General features: G+C 38.9%; 1 protein-coding gene across 14 annotated transcripts in view; it reads left to right on the forward strand.

Annotated features, from left to right (window-relative positions):
- LOC120779182 (poly(rC)-binding protein 3) overlaps positions 1–17,718 on the forward strand; it is a 252,098-nt gene that overhangs the window by 157,371 nt on the left and 77,009 nt on the right. For 11 of the 14 annotated variants that reach the window (XM_040111431.1, XM_040111429.1, XM_040111430.1 and 8 more), the window contains one exon: positions 11,619–11,691. The exons of the other annotated variants lie outside the window; for them this stretch is intronic. The gene's annotated coding sequence lies outside the window, so the exon portion shown is untranslated. The remainder of the gene's footprint in view (positions 1–11,618; positions 11,692–17,718) is intronic. 14 annotated transcript variants of the gene reach the window in all.

Below are 17,718 nucleotides of genomic sequence, written 5' to 3' on the forward strand. Positions count from 1 at the left end.
GCGGTATCGTGAGTTTTGTCCATAAAGTTGAGTTCGCGTTTGTTATTACAAGCTATCTGCGTCTGTAATCAAAAATTGGAGACCCCTGTTTTCTTCGAGACATATTACAGAACTCTTTTTGTGATTATATCATTAAAGATAGGCCATCTTCATCTTCTCTTGGCTCCTGGTCAGAGCTTTGCATTAAATTTGGGAAACTGTCGGTTGTTCCTTTACGATTTCACCTTTTGACCTGACTCCAAAACAGACCGACACTATACTCAAGTGAATTGGTTCTACACCAGTCTTTATTCTCAAGATATTTATCTTTTGCATACTTACATCTAAAGTAGGTAGTTAGTACTTGCAATTATAATCAGAACAAATTGAATTAAATCACCATTAATATACGACATAAAACCCACAGCTGCCTGCACCTACATATGTATATACTAAGCATATTCGCAGAACTGCAACCGAGTACTCTTAAAACACACTCCTACATATGTACATACCATATATGTATGTATGTATGTTGATATATTTAGATATCATTATATGACTCAAGTCAATATGACAAATTGCCATTGAACAACCAACCGACCGCTTGTCAGCTGTCCGCCCTCCCCGCCTCTCCTGCATTGTCAGCTGTCTGTTTAACCGAGATTGAATGAGTCGTATTTTCTCGGTTTTATTTAACCGACGTACATACATCAGCTTTCCGAGTTATTTTATCGCAAGCTTAGCCGGAGAAATACTATAATTTTAATTCTATTTGACGCTTTCAATAATTATCACAATATTGTTGCGTTCCAACGGATGCACAAGATAAGATTACATCTGCTCCATGCGATATCGGCTTATGGCGTTGCGTGTGTTGGCTCTTAATTGATTGATTGTGTGGAAAACAAGTGTGGAGATTCATAATTTTTTTTGTCGCTTGCAGTAAACTTGCATTAATTTAGCTTAGAATCCTCTTTAACCTAATCCGTTTTGCGATCTAATTCGTATTAGATGCGATAAGTTTGATTGAATGCATTCATGGGTGGAATTAAGTGATATTCATGCTGACGCAAATGGTTCTTCGGATGATGCGGGGTTTATACTTATGTAATTTGAGAAACTGGAATAAAAGCCATGTAAGCCAATCACAGTTTCCAAAAGCCTATCGGAGAGTGATAACACTTCGATTCGCCAATGTGTATGGCAAAGTAGATACCGAATTCGGCATCATCACTTCTTATCAACATTTTATTCCGCTCGCCGATACGTCGTAAAATCAATTTCTCGTGCGAACATTTCTAGGGACATTACGATGGATCCCAGGTTTGGTTAGATTGCTGATCCTTGAGGAAGAGTTGTTTCAGTGAAGTTTCTATCTCATCTTCTTCCAACCACCTGATACAGCTGGCTTCCGGTAAGATGCTCAAGCTTACTGCATGAATCCCGATGTGATAGTATCCACTTAGAACCCGTGTAACCATGAAAATTGAACCATGCTGAGAGCGAAAAGGTCCCTAGATCTATTCCGATTTACCCCGGGTCAGAAAGACATTGCCACTGCACAGCGCTCTGGAGAAGTAGATCTATTTCTAGAGTTATGGCGCTTGAAAGGCGCTCAAACAGCTTAGCGCCCCTCTCCTCCAGTGAGTCCTTCCTTCTCACGACCCCCAGGCCGAGGTTCGACAGCCTAAGAATTCAAGGATTTCATAGGCTCGCAGTCATCTAAGTACCCAGGTTCTCACAGTCTGAGGATTATACCATAATTCAAATACAAAATAGATAACAAAAAAGGATATGGATTCTAATACCTCTACAATCTCTAACATTCATCCCCGCTTTTGCTATACGAATATACAAATTTTTGCTCCTGACTCAAACTAATTTTTGTAAATGCCTTAATTTATCACCGGAACTCTCTACATATATACTAGTAACCTCAATTTAGGCTAGAAAGCAGCAATTTCGCATAGTAGCCAAATAAAAAATAGTGCAAACTTGCTAAGTGAGACCACACCACAACTATTTATCTCAGTAACTTCGCAGCAAACTAAAAAACTTTAAACATTTTAATTCGTTGCCGTTACAATTGTTCCACAAAAAAGACTTAAGACCCCGCTGCTAATGAGCGACACCGTCTACGAGCGGACGCGCCAATGCTGCTAGACAGATAGACTCACAACTTAAGCCGCACACTTCGGCTTGGCGACGACAAGCTGAAAGAGATTTTTAATTTCTGTGCCAAAAAACCGCAACAAAGTCGCGCGATAATAGAAAATAGCATAAGGAAGAAGAAGTAAAGAGTTGGCAAAAGTTTATTTTCTCACTTCGTTTGCAAACAAAACATGCAATGACAGTGCTGGTTACAGCACAACAACCAGCCATTACAATACCGCAAATATATTGGCAAAGAGCAATGACTTCTTGCCGCCGAAGTTGCTGCTGCAACACTCACAACTTTGCAAAGAAAATCAAACGTGCTTCTGGCGCCGCTTTTTCTTTCCGATTGTTGTTTGTATTTGTGGAGTTTTTTCAATTTTTTTTGCCCTGATTGTTTCTTTTGCACTCTCCTCTTATTTGTTTTTACATTTGTATTGCAAAAATACAAAAGCTTTTCCTTGGCTCATCCGCGACGCGACGCTGTTCTCATTTCACACTTGAGCGACGAAAAAGTGGCAACACCACCCAGACAAATACACTTACTCACAAAACAATAAGCAACTTAAAACAATAACAGCTACGAAGCATACAATGAATGTGCAAAGAGCAAATAACAACAATGGCACTGAGCACAAAAAGAGTAGTACACATTTCATTGATCATTGATGGCAATGTGGCAAGGCAAGAATGTGGCAAGCAACGGCGAAGAAGACGTTAAATTGCGCGCTGTGCACAGTAACAGCGAAGGTGGGGAATATTGCACGCCCAGCAATAAGTAGAAGACAAAGAAATGTCGTTTATTAGAGACTGCAACGAATCCGAAGGCATAGCGTGCCATTTTGCAGGGAGTAAAGTTGCAACCGGGAAAGTAGACTGAAGTAGCGTAATGGCTCAGAGTTGCATTTAAGAAATATATATGTAAAGCTACCATTATGATTACGAAACGACTGGGATCCTGCAATTCAAGGATTTCTCTCTCTTACTAGTTGGTTTTCTTCACCAAACCCATAGCATTTATCGTCCATCATCGAAACTAATAAAGCACCACCAAACTCTACCTCTAACCAATTCTCACGTTAAAACGTTTCAGTTGTAGAGCATAGTTTTATTCAAAATTGAGGGGTATACCCGGACTTAATGCATTTGTGGAGACAAGTCGAAAAAAACATTTGAAAAAGTCCTGTTCTAGGCTAATATTTGGCTTACGTACAGTCATTAAACTTGAAACCATTTTTATCCACGCCAGCAGGGTTCGGTTAGGCCTCTGAGAACACAAGTCGGAAGAAACTTTAGAAAAAGCTCAAAGTTCCAGACTATTATTTAACTTACGGGTTGTCAGCATGATTCGTTTATGGCTCTGAGCGCACAAGTCGAAGGAAACTTCAAAGAATATATCATTCGTGGTTATTTTTGAATTTACGGAGTGTCCGCTACTCAAAAACAATTTATGTCTAGGCCCTTTGTGGTTCAGTTTGGTCTCTGAGGAGACAAGTCGAGGAAAATATCATAGAAAGCTCTTGCTCGAGGCTGTTTTGAACTTACGTGGTGTCAGTTACTCGAAATTAATATTTGTCCACACACGCACGGTTCGGTTTCGGTCTCTGTGGAGACAAGTCAAAGGAAACCTTATAAAAAGTTGTTACGAGATTATTATTTGATTTAAGGAATGTTAGTTACTTTAAAATCATTTTTATCCCCAACGGTTCGGTTTGGTAGCATCTCTTTCTAACACACAGGTCGTATCTCAAAAGTTTTGAAGGTGAAACTCCAAGCAGGTAATAGCACAGACTCTGGTTCCGAAATCGGTTTTATTTTTCAAGACAGATGCGAGTTAGGACCTCGGGCCTTCGTAAGTCGGGAGCAAATCATCGAGCAAACCTTTTCACAGTTGCTTTTATCGAAAGGTCGCACTAGTTATTGCGTAGACCAGTTTTATTTAACAAAAATTTTGCAGACTCGTTAGCATAGGCTTCTCCACTATAACGGTGTATTGGGTGTGTGTTTTCGAGAACCTTACCAACTACAAGATCCCACAATAGCATCTCCGACCACAAGCATTATTCAAAAGAGATTTCTGTGCGAAAAATTCTACTTTTCTACCACCATCCATCTTACAAAGTTCCATTGATTCTATTAGGATTCTATATTAGGATGTTAGTGTGTTCTCTACTAATGTTAAGAGTTAATTACCATTTCATTAAATTTTCTGACTTTTTACTATTTCACCACATCGCACATCGGCGTGAAAACCTTCGAACTAAATTTTTCCAGCAAATGCAAAACAAAAGTGGAAGAAACCTTACACAAGCGCAGAGGTAAACATGCCTAGTATATATTACAAAAACAACCGCAATAACATTAATGACGACGATGACTGAGCAATACACACTACGGAATACCCATTCAGAGTACTCCAGTTACAAATTTCTACAATACGAGTATTTAGTTGCATTGCAAACACCCACAAAGTGGCATGAGCATTACATAAGCACATACACATATGGTTTACATAGCTTACCTACTCACATGCCCTACCTTCAGTATTTACATATATTTTTAAATAACACACGAGCATATATTTCTCCCCTTTGCTTACCTCCACTTAAGCTCTGCGCATTAAAACCTTTCAAAAGTGAATAACACAAAGCACGTACCAGCAGAAAGAAAGGGGTTTGAGGTGGTGGACCTTTTAAGTTTTATTGTCTCTGAAAAGTCTTTGGACAGGTGACATTCAGGAGTTGTCGTTAAAAACAAAAAAGCTTAGTGCTGTTAGGGAGGTGTTCGGGCATTGTGACGCGTGTGTAGTATGAGTGCTCGGCAGCGCTTTACGCGTGGCCGACTGCTTACAAACTGCCAGACGACTGTCAACTGACTGTTGTGTAAGCATACTTGTGAAAAATATTGTTGTTGCTGTTTGATTTTAGTATAAATAGTACATTACGTAAAAAGTTAGTAAATAGCTTAGTACTACTGTTTGAGTGCAAAATTTTAGGGTTGAGACTTGAGGCTGGCGGTATACGAGTACTACATACAGCTCTAAGAACATTTTTATATTGTCTTGATAATATTACCAGCTTCTTTCCTTCTTTTTAGTATTCCCATTTGAATGCTTCCGTCTTACTTCTCTCTCAACTGATTTTCTGATCCATTAAAATGCTAACCAGTCCAGTCACTCTGCTATGTTTGCTAAATTTACGGCAGTCCAAAAGTCTTCCCGATCACAAATCATCAAAAGATTTTCAAAATCGACAAAATTTCAGAGGTTATAGTATATGCCAATATGCGCTTCGCTTTTATTGTACCTAAATTCTGTTGATAGTACTTTTAGCGCTTTTAAATGTTATTTTGATTACAAGAAGAGGTAAAGAGTAGTTCAGCTCTACCAAAATCGATTCCTACGACATTTTAACGCCCATGTTTCAGTATTCTAAGTCAATTAGTTCATTATAAAGAAGAATTTACTGGTATTTTGCATAATGATCCACACGGAGGCCGCGATTCGTTCTAATTTCAAGTACCTAAATTTTTCAGAAGACTGACTACCCCACAATGTTGCGATCACGAGAGTTGAAGAGGGAAGAGAGATCCGTATACAGACAAAATATGAAGATTTTGAGAAGCTGCTCGACAGGCGTAATTCATGAAAATTCTACGAAAAGATGCGGCGAAGGTTTCAAGACCGCAGCATACTCTTGTAGAACCCAAAGGGGTAATCTAGTAGCGGGCTGGTCATGTTGTCCGGGTGGATGAGAACACACCAGTTTTGAAAGTATTCAATTCAATATCCGCCGGTGGAGGCCGAGGAAGAGGAGGATCTCTAATCCGTTGAAGAGATCAAGTGGAGAAAGACCTGCCTACACTTGGCTGACTTAACTTGGCTATAACCGCATAAGCGATATCCACGCCAGTAAAGAAGTAAAGACATTTTTCTAAAACTTGCTTTTCAAGGCAAATTTCTTAGTAGGTCCTTACAGATGAAAGGTTTAAATATTTATTTATAATCTATCTACAAGGATAGTTCACTAAGGTATTTTTTTTCCTTAGAAATCCTGCTTTTGTAAGGACGTTCTATTATTAATCTAGTTGTTTCAAGTTTTCGTAATTACAAACGGATCTTTGGCTTACAGCTGGTTTTTAAGCTGCTACTCCACTCCAAATTAACCCTTGCTGGCTTTCTTTATTTTATTTCACTTTTATTTCTTACCTTTTTATTACTTTCCTCGTAAAAGGGTTTAAGTGCTGTCCAACCCCTTTTTACCGTCATCTATTAGTAATTTTTTATGGGCACCCTAAAGAAGCATTTCGTACCAAACATACAAGCTTTCTACTTAGAAGCATACTTAGCTGAATGGAGTCAAATGCGTATATATGAATATATGTATGTATTTCTATATCCTGTCGCCTCTTTGTATGCAACATTTAACAGTCACTGTATTTTTACATGCATACATACATACATATTTTTTTGCTTTTATTTTCGTCACAAGCAAATGTTTTTGGCTCAAAACCGACTGCATGGCAATTGCATTTACGACTGGCCGCACATTTACTACCACTTTCGGCGCAACGCCACCCAGAAAGCTACTCCACTTCAGTGGCTGCACTCTATAAGGCAGTCTACTCTATATAAGGATACTAACGCACTACATTCGAAACAGTTGCACACACTGTAAGCGCCGACAATGTAAACATTTGCAACAGCAACAAAACAGCAAGAAGTGGCAACACTGTTGCAAGCAAGCGGCTGGCAGCAAGCATGGGTCGCAAAGTGCAACATTTGTAATAATAACTTGACAACTTAGCAGCAAGCTTGCAATTGCAACATGTGTTGTGTGTGTTGTCTTGAGCAACGGCAGTTCACATGTAGTCTTAGGACTTGGTCTTTGCTATGTATTAGGCTGAGCTAAGCAAACAAGCGGCGGCGACTGGAGAGAGTGGCCTAGTGCAAATGGAGTACTTTTGTTGTCGCTGCTCTTAAGCAGATTTATTTTCACCTGCGCCCGAGCACCTTGTGTGGTGAATTGCCAAATTTGCTATTCTTTTTACTGTTGGACTGTTTACTGGAGTGGCAGTTTTGTGTCTCGTAAAAAGGTTTATAGATCATCAAAACGGGTCAAGCTAGAAAAATACGGAGCGGCAGCACTAAGTTTAGTTTTATGTCCTTAGTCATATTATAGGGTGCATGTTGCTGCATGTCGTTTGTTGGAAATCCGACATCGTGCTTTGTCACGCAAGTAAAAATGTTTATTATTTTACAGTTAAATTCGAAATTTTGCCAAAAGCAATTACTATTTTTAACGTTTATCGTTTACTTTGATGGCTCAACGAACGCTTACAACATATTTCCTCAAATAGGTTAGGTTAGTTAAAGAAGTCGATCCTAAGACATACATATCTCACTTAAACAACTTAAAAAAGTAAAGGTTAGGTTTAGAGTACGATCCTCACAGGAATCTCACTTGGACAGCTTAGAATGCCAGTTCTTTGTGGTATCTAAAATTTCTTTATAATAGATCATAAAACCGTCACAAATCGACAAAGCGCTTTGACCCTAAAACAAATTTGTTGAAACGGCTATGTCAGTTTCAGTTATGTCTTCGGGTTCGCCTAAGATAAGACTACGGAAATGTTTAAGCCTCAGTCCTACAAAGGCTGGACAATGGAGAAGATAGTGTTTGTATGTTTTCATTTCACCTCCATACTACTTTGAAAACTAGCGTCCGAAAAGATTTTTAGCCTTACCGCATGAAAGACAGTCGGACAGTGACTAGTAAAAACCACTACGATTGCGCCAAGAAGAACTTTGAAAGACTATCGGACAGTGCGTAGCAAAAATCCATACCATTGCGGCAAGAAGAACGTTGCAAAGGCCAAGTAGTTCAGTAGGTACCCTTCATTCTACTCTAGGTCAAGAGAGGCGAAATCCGCAGTCACACAGGATCTAATCCCCGACCAGCGCCAGACAGGTCCATTAGTTCAATGTTAGAACGCAACATGCCAATGGGGATCCAACTTGGTCCATTCCAAGTCGAGCGGAGCAAGGGTGCCTTCTCTCTGGTTCGCGTATCAAGTTTTACAGTTGTCAGCGATACTACACTACTGATGTAACTTGCTGCTATTTCTAGTGAGGACAGACACTCCATGACTAGCTTTAAGCACACAGTTAGCGAGCTCAGCACCGGTATTGCCGCTCTGCCAAGTGAATGCTCACCTCCCTGAAAGAGGCTTCATTTCGTTGCAGTATGTCTACCGCCACCTTAATAGCAGCCTTCTACCTGTAAAAACTACGGTGGTCTGGTGGCCTAAAACTACTATTGGCGGAAAGCTCCTTACAGATAACACCCTCTTCAATATTCCCTTATTACTTTGACCTATCTGTGAAAAAGCTCAATGCACCTCTTCTTCTTAAAAAATCGCTAAACAATATTAGAGAAATATTAAAGAAAGGCAAAGAAGACATGATTACATTATGCAAAGCAACTGTTTGTCGCGCACAGCATCCAAATAGCCAAGAGCATTGCCAAACGCAATAAAAATGCAAATAACAATTTGCATACGACTCAAAAGCAAATTTTTCAAAGCAGCCAGACGCAATATTTTTTTGTTTTAAATCCTTTTGTGTTACTTGAGAACAAAAGCATGTGAAGATGCTGTAATTTTTGCAAATTTCTCTACACAAGTATTGTTTTACTTTGCCATTTGAAGAGCAAAACGCGTTGCCAGCTGAAGGTTTTTTGGGGAAACAGCAAAAGGTAGCATGAAATTTGATGCGCACACACATACATATGTAAATATTGCGCAATTTTCATTATATTAGTGCTCAAATGCAATTTTTAAAAATATAACGCCATGCACATACACATGCAAATTGACGAAGCTCAGATATTCTTGACAAGTTTTCGAAATCCAATACCAGCACCAGCGAGATGCGCTGAGTTTAGCAGTGATGATCTCGACGAACGCCAAAACCGCTACTTGGCAAACACACACAGATACGCACATGCAAACTAACGCTTTAGTTGCGGTTCTCGGCTTACCGAAAAGTCGACACTTTCTTGTCCACCCGTGTGAGAGGCTGACGAACTAAACGCGACAACAGCAACCAAAAATAACACACACCTTATCCACCAGCTTACCGTGTTTGGCGTATAGAATTCGTATATGCCACTGCAATTCGCTGTTGAACGCCAACAACTTGCCGCCCTGCCGCCTCTTACCCGCTCCTGCTCAGCCGTGGCCGTGTTGCATTGCATGTGCCTGCGCGTGGTTCCTTTACCGTTCGTTCGCCTCGTTTCAGTCTAATTCAATCTCGGCCATGTGCTTCATTTGCGCATAAAGTTGGTGTTGTTCTTGCCGTCGTTTTTGTTGTATTTTTTTGTTCACTCCTGCATCTAACACCGGTTTACTTTTTACCACGACGAGATTCTTACAAAAAGTAAGCTTTGTTTTTGTTGTTTTGTTGCTTTTTACCATATTTATTTATGCATTCACTCGGCTGAACATGTTTTTGTTGCTGTTTGTACATATAAGATTTGTTGTTGTTGTGCGCATATTATTTACACGGCGCAAACTGCAATGGCTCAAGTTACTCACTAATGTGATTTCACTGCAAACATTGTTGCTGTTCGGTCTCATTGTTGTTTTAGTTATTGTGCTTGTCGATCGCTAATTCTGTACCCATATGAGCGCTTAAGCTTTCAGCGCGCACATGTCCCAAAAGAACGTCCGTTGATTAGGGATTTTTGCGCATTTTCAAGCTTCAAAGAGCGTCCAAAATTTGTTTAAGCAGCAGAGGAAGAAACGGTCATTGACCTTGATCGTATCGCTTAGTTGGCGAAATTGCAGAGGAATTGCTGATCGTAAAAATAAGAATACCACTTGGTTAACCGCTTGATTGCGTTTGAATTCATTGAATATGTGGCTTGTTGGAAAAAAGTATATGAAATTGTTTTAGAATGGTTTATGTTCCCCCGATGCGTTCAGGAAGCACACATGCAATATATGAGTAACTATCGTACTTTTTCTGGTATAACATCCACAACATAAGAATTTCATTTCTTGGCTTTAAAAAATGATTATCTTGTGACATCTGAAAACTCCCTTCTTATCACGGCTTCCATAAACTCCAAACTGTTGTTATTACTATTATACCCCGAACATTACAAAGTTTGCTACGAAGTTTTTTACATCCCGCAGGAAACGTTGGATATTCTATAAGAAGGTTAGGTTAGGTTACACTGCCCGGCTAACACGCCATACATGGACTTACTGATCCTTAGTAATGCCAGCTGGAGTTAGAGTTTAATTTGAGCTTTCATCATAGAGGACGTCAACACTTTTTGCGAACCTTAAGAGCGACTTGATATTTAATTTTCATACCATCCCATCCGGCTTTTATGTGATGCCAGTAGGTTGTGACCTGTCATTAGGCCAATAACCGTACTGCATGTACCGAAGGTATTCCATATAGTCCTGATCCGCTAGTCAACCCTTTCGGAAATTTCATTGTATATCTTTTTAGTGGCTTCCGTTTCTCCCGCACTTGTTCGATAGCCAGAGGGCTGGTATTTTTTGCAATCTCATCAACTATTTCGTTTCTTAGAACTCTTTTGTGGCCTCAAGATAGTTATATGCAACCGCTTTCCAGCAGCCGCAATATCTACTGTCAGAACCGATATTGGACCACTATAGCTGCCATACAAACTATTGGATCAAAATCAAGTCCTTGAATGAACTTATTTATCAACGTTGCTCCACAAACTTTTTGACCCACTCATATGTACAATTTTATTTGCCGTTATCTCTATTTATTACTCATCTCAAGTTGCGCCCTTGTGAACGCACACTTTGTCGTAGGCTGTTTAACAGTAACGCACCGTTAATTTGTATAAGCAAAGCAGTCAACCGACCGTGGCAACGTTGATACACCCACATCTCTCACATTGTCTAACCGCACTTTATGCCAGAACTTGTCGTAGAGTCAGTGTTCTTTTACTTTGCTTTATTTTTACATTTTGCTGTGCGACATGAAAAGTTTAACTTCCCTTTTCCCTGCATTTCATGTCCCAGCTGCAAGCGCCTAAAGTTGCTTATAATTATTACAGTTGTAAGAGATGGTTGCCACCTGTTCTCAGACAGTGTTCGAGCTTGTTCTTTGGACTAAGCATGAAAAGTAACAACGTAGTCTAAGACTTTCGCGACATCAAGTTTAGGGAGTGTTCTCCCTCTTCTTGCACTGCTGCTCCCGCTCGTTGCAATTTTAAGAATTTCGCTCTTGAATATTTTTCGTAGAAAAGTTTGCTCTGTTGTGCCTCGCTTCAATTGCGTTTTCGTCTATTTTATTATTATTTTTTAACATACATACATACATCTATTTGCTTCTTTTATGCAATTTTTTGCTTTGTTCCTCAAAGTTTAGCAAATTTAATTGTAAAATTAATTAACTTTTCTTCTCTCCCTCTCTCTCTCTTTCATTGCAGCTCTCGATTTAGCCATTTGAATAGCAAATTTATGCAACTTGCAAACTTCTCTTTGAACTTTTGGAATATTTTCGTAAGTACCACAATTTATATAATTATTCTACGGCCTTAAGTTGTTTACATTGTAAAAACATCGTAAATGTTTTAATTAGAGATAAAAACAGTTTTTTAATAATTAAAATTGCTACTGTCATTTTTTATGTTTTAACAGTCCGTGATGGCGTCAATTTGTTTTAGCTAAGGTTGCATTTGCATTTCAATGAAGTAAAAAATAGTCAATCAATAACGCCTAACAGATGCGGAAAAACATCAGCTTATGATTTGCTATGATGAGAAAATAGTAAAAATTATTTGTTTATTGAACCTGCTATCCAAAGCCGGTACTATAGCAGGGGTCATAGAGAATTAGTATATACAAGGATTTCTGAATAGTAATGAAGATAATCATGTATTTTCAATAGATTTGCAAAAAAAATAGATCCCGAAATTTCGAAATTAATGACGCGGGATCCCGAAAATTTTTTGTATAATTAATGAAGATAATAAAGTATTTTCAGTAGATTTGACAAAAAAATAGATCCCGAAATTTCGAAATTAATGGCGCGGGATCCCGACAATTTTTTGAATAATAATGAAGATAATAAAAAAATATATCCCGAGATTTCGGGATTTACAATTAAAGACTCAGAATCGCAAACACTTTCTGAATAATGGTAAAATTGTTAAGCTCTAATAAAGTATTTTCAAAAGATTTAAAAAACAAAATGGGTCCGGGAATTTCGGGATTTGCAATTAAAGACTCGGGATCCCGAAAAATTTCCAAAGAAGGTATTTTCAAAAGATGGATTAATATTGATCCCGAAAATTTCCGGATTTGCAGTTAATCACACAGGATATTACGAATTTTATGAATAGTATTACGGTTAATATACTTTTTTCAAAAGATTCGCCAAAAAATTATACCGAAATTTTGGGATTTGCTATTAATAATTCAGGATCCCGAAAAGATAGAGAATTCTAAAAATGAGAGACAGCTGCAGTATATGTTGTGACTGTTCTTAATGACCTTGTAGCAGATTTCTGTAATTCCGAAATTTCGGTATTCAAAGAACTTCTATTCGGGGTTCCGAAATATTTTACAAGAATAAGGCACATATACTAATTTTTTTATAAATCATATAATTTTTATTTAAAAAACACATTCCGATGACCCTCCTCAGTTTCTCAAGTCCACCGTCACTGCCCACAAGCTTCATTTCAATGATTCGACTGCCTTCGACAAGCAATATATTAACGAAAAGCTTAAAAAATCATTACATTTTGCTTTAACAACTAATTTTTTGCCGACGCGAGCATATTTTTGATAGTAATTGAAATTTAAAAGCAGTAAAAATTATTCGTTCTCTTTTTTATTAATTTGCATTTCCTTTGAAAACAATTTGTCTATGTAATTATAATGAGAAAATGCATTAATAGCGCAAAATTCAATTTCGACTGTAAGTTTTTCATGCAATTACAGTGTTGTGCTCTCATTTACAGTTGTATGGCTAAGAGTGGCAGCACATTACGGCTGTTAATTGCATACAAACAAATGACAGTAGTATTAGTACTTCGGGCAGTATGTCAGTTGCTTTGCAACGTTTACCGTTATTTTGTAGTTTTCCGTAGGACTTGAAGGCATGCAAGTTGCAGGTGTTGACGCGCGCTGGTGGTGGGTGGGTTGTGATTGCCTTGATGCAGGTCACTTTGAAATTAGTTAACAGAGACGTATTTTATTTATACTGAAAAAATGTAAATGAAGAATCTTCTAGAAAAGTTCCAGTTTTCAGGCACTGCACCGGGTAAATATTTGCATTTGGTGCGGTTTATGCCCAAAAATCATGTATTTCTTCTAAAATTTCTTTTCGCAATCGGTATGTAAGACCAATATTCCTTGAAAATTCGACTTTCAGCTTAAAACCTGCAAGCCATTTTGGACTGCATATAAGTTTATAGTTCGATGTTTGATATTCTGTAGACATTAATGTTATTACTTAGACTCGAAGATGGACCACATTCCGGTGACAATCAGCTCAAAAATTCAACAAAGCAGGGCGCTGTGGCCATTTTGCTATTCTTCGGTTTGATCGATTTAGCCATCTCCGTCTGTATATACATGAACTAGTTCCTCAGTTTTTGAGATATCGATCTGAAATTTAGCACACATCTACAGGATGCTGCTAATTTTTCGGAATAGCCGATTTCGGACAACTATAGCATATAGCTGCCATACAAACTGAACGATCGAAATCAAGTCCTTCTATGGAAGCCTTTTGTATTTGGCGCGATATCTTTACGAAGTTTGGTATAGATTATTTTCTAAGAGAACGCTATAATATTTGAAGAAATTTTTCAGATCGAACTACTATATCATATAGCTGTCATACAAACTGAACGATCAAAATCTAACTCTCGTATGGAAACTTTATTATTTTATTAGTGAAGGGTATTATAACCTCGCTGCAAACGAAGTTAACCATTTTTGTGTTACTTTTTATTTTTGTTGGAATTCTTTTTTTGTGTCACACCGCCCAACTACTGACCTAATAACCAGCAGACATAAATCTACTTTAAATATTCGCTTACTCTATGCCCTGGCATTCCTCAGCACCATAAATGAATAAAACAAAACGAGATAAATCATATAAAATAGCGCTTAAAAGCAAATATCACAGCTATTTATATACATATATTACATGCATATATCCAAGTATGTATATAAATATGCTTGTAGCTAACTGCCAACCCCGGCCAGCTACTGGATTTTTTACGATGCTCAAAAAATAAATTAGAAATTTTAAATTATCATTTTAATGACCAATAAAAACGATGTTTTAGTGACCCAGTCCACACCAGACCACACAGACATACCGACGCAGGGCGGCAGTGGCGCAGACGCGACGCTTATACGGCGTGTCAAACGTGATTTGACATACATATTAAAGCCAGCAGCAACAACAGCGCTGGTATGGGCGCTTACTCGTATTATATACAGCTAAAACAACAACTCTAGCCATTTGGGGGTACGAAAAAATGCGCTTGTAACTGTAATTGCCAAATGTTGTCAGCGCTTGCCTGCGTACGTATATTGTCACTGTTGTTATTGTTGCTGTTGTTGTTTAGCTGTTATTCATTTGCACACATTTATTTTTGTTGTTTGCTGTCAACGTCATTAGCGCGCTAGCTGGCGGTTTCTGCTTTTTTACACCTGACGCTGGACTATTTCGGTGTTGACAGCAACATTTTTTGTTGTTGTTTTCCATTTCATTTTTTCTTGTTAGGGGCGCGCTTATTTTCTTTGTTTTAAGGGTGTCGCTGGGTTATACGTGATCTACTTGTGTCACTTTTATTCGTTTATATTTTCACCCTCGTTTTATTTGGAATTTTTATTTAAGCTTTTTATTTTGTGTTGTTTCGAGGCTTAAACTAATTGTGGGGTTTCCATTATTCTGTTTAGTTCAGTAAGTCTTACGAGTATTAAAGGTTTCACGGTATATTTTGTTTTATTGTATTTTATTTTTTCCGAGTGATGTGATGCTCTCCAGAGGCCGCTCAATGTCTTCTACAGAGTTGAGAGCACAAAATTTCGTATAGACTCAATTGGATTGCAAATCTGATTTTTCACAATAATTTGACTTCAGCGCCATCTACAGAATTTCAACTTTTGAGACATACACATACCTGCATACATACATACATACATATGTACATACATACATCTACATGAAAATATTCTATTAAGTTTTTAAACCTAGAAATGTAGCAGCATACATACGTTCAACATTTTTTTGTTATTTGTTTCTATAATTTTATTTATTTATTTTCATTTTTTTTTGCCGCACGGCTTATTCGATTTTCAATGTGGCTTCAATCTTCGCCTGCTTTTAATGCATAACTTATTTTTTTCCGCATAATTTTTGCTCTATTTATTTTTTTCGTTTGTTGTGTTATTAACTTTTGTTTTTTTTTTTGTTTTTGGTTTGCTTGTTGCAACACAATCAAATTCCTTCGACACCGCAGGGACTGAACGTTCCGTATTGTCTGTTATTTTGTCGCATTATTATTTCTGAAATTGTTTCGTATCCCACACCGCACTTCAATTTCGTTTCTCTGCGACGAAATAACACCACGACAAATGCTTGGCGCCTTTGTGTAGGCTTCTTTTTCACCTGTCATGTTTGTGCCTTTGTGGAATTGTGAGCTGGCATTGCCTGCATGCATGATAGCCGCCGCCTAAGCCCATTCCTAATTGAAAGCTGCAAATTTCCACATGTGTGTGTTTTGCCTTTCTTTTTTTGATGTTCTTTTTTTATATTTTTTTTGTGATTTTTCTCTTTTAATTTTTTGTTATTTTTCCTCTTTTTTGTGATTTTTCCTTTTTAACGCCCTGCTTAGACCATTGCTGTCGCTAACGCTTGGCATGTCGCATAGCCGCTTTGACGCATATGTGGCTGGACCAGTTTCCCCAGCGACTGAGACTGCTGCCATATTCGTTTTTTCATCGTTTGCTTTGTAAGGCTTCGCTTAAACCTGCTACAATTTTTCAGCATTTGCGCCTCCACCAAAAGCCTGGTATGTAGAGCTTGCCAGCGCCGATTTGTCGTAGACCTAACTGCCGTTAATGGCGCACAAGAAAAACTGGAGCTGTCCCCAAACGTATGTATGTGTGTGTAAGAAATAAGTACCGCAACATTAGCACACACGTGATTTTATGCAATCTCCCAGTCCTCATTCTTGTTTTAGTTGGCAGCGTTGGCTTCGCCGCGCTTTGCATGTGTAGAAACTGCCGCTTTCTACTTAAATATTATTACATACCGTATTATGTGTGCGTTTTCTCCTCTCCAGCTCCGTTACAGGCTTCCAAGTCAGCTCCTACCATCCAGTATGTCTACTTGCGATTTGCTACACCAGCAAGTGCTTGTCGGTTTTCCTCCTCACCACTCATGCAATCATATTTGCCCCAAAAGCGACGCGTCACGAGACAAGCCGACGCTTTTTGTGTTGTGGGTGGGTAGGAAGTGCGCCATTTTCACCTTTTATTCAACGCTCTCGTCATTATTGCAATCCACATACCGACCATTAAACTCAGACCCCTACTTTTGCTATACTACACGCACTCATGTTTACCGTCTGTTGACTTTTTTCTCAACGCTTTACAAGCTGGCTTCCTACTCGTGCATCCTTTTGTAAACACCGCTCCACCCCAACTCGTTTCCGGCTGCTCGCTTGAGCCGGTGCTTCAGAGGTCATGTCGCCTCCAGTTTTACCGCTTGTCGCGTACTCCTACTGCCAATATTGCGTGCATTTAATCGCTACATTCCAACCCGACCGCCACTTTGCCACTTTCGTTGCGCGACAAACACCGGCGTTGTACAGCTCACAAGCCATATCGCCACGCCTCTCATTTCCCTGCAACTCGCTTAATACATTTTTAATAGATTCGTTACTTCGCACAGTTTTGTTGGCCACAAATATTCTCTTACCTTTACTCCACTTCTTCACTTTGTTCGACTCCTACACTGTTAGCGCGTTGCCTCCACACCGACTTCCTCTCACCTTTACACACATTTTGTTCTTCCGTCTCATGGCGCTCTTGTCTACTTAGCTTCACTGTCAGTTGCTTGTCCTGTTTGTCCGTCCGTCCGCCTGTCTGCCAGTCAGTCACACAGTCACCTCAAATACTTCGCCTGTTACTTCACATTGCCGTTCAGTGCTTCGTTCGTCTTACCTCAACCAGCTTTTTTCATACTTCAACCTTTCTACTTGTGCTGCGCCGTAATGTCCTTCGCAAGCGCGCGCTTTAAGCTCTTCACACGCTCACATACCCTTTAGGTGGGTACTACTGTGACAAACCCATCACTGCCATGTCAAAAATGCGTCGCGCACCAACTTCACCTTCCCGTGACTTGTTATTTGCCACCTCTCGGTTTCTCTGCTTGCCCGCTCTGTTATCCGCGTGCCACATGCACTCTGCCTCTTTTTTTAATGTTTCCTTACATCCCATTACGAATATTTTACATGTTTTTAATGACAGCACTTCGTCCGTTGTTCCGCTCGAGAC

This window comes from Bactrocera tryoni, chromosome 5 (genome assembly GCF_016617805.1).
Source record: "Bactrocera tryoni isolate S06 chromosome 5, CSIRO_BtryS06_freeze2, whole genome shotgun sequence".
In the NCBI taxonomy this organism is placed as follows: domain Eukaryota; kingdom Metazoa; phylum Arthropoda; class Insecta; order Diptera; family Tephritidae; genus Bactrocera; species Bactrocera tryoni.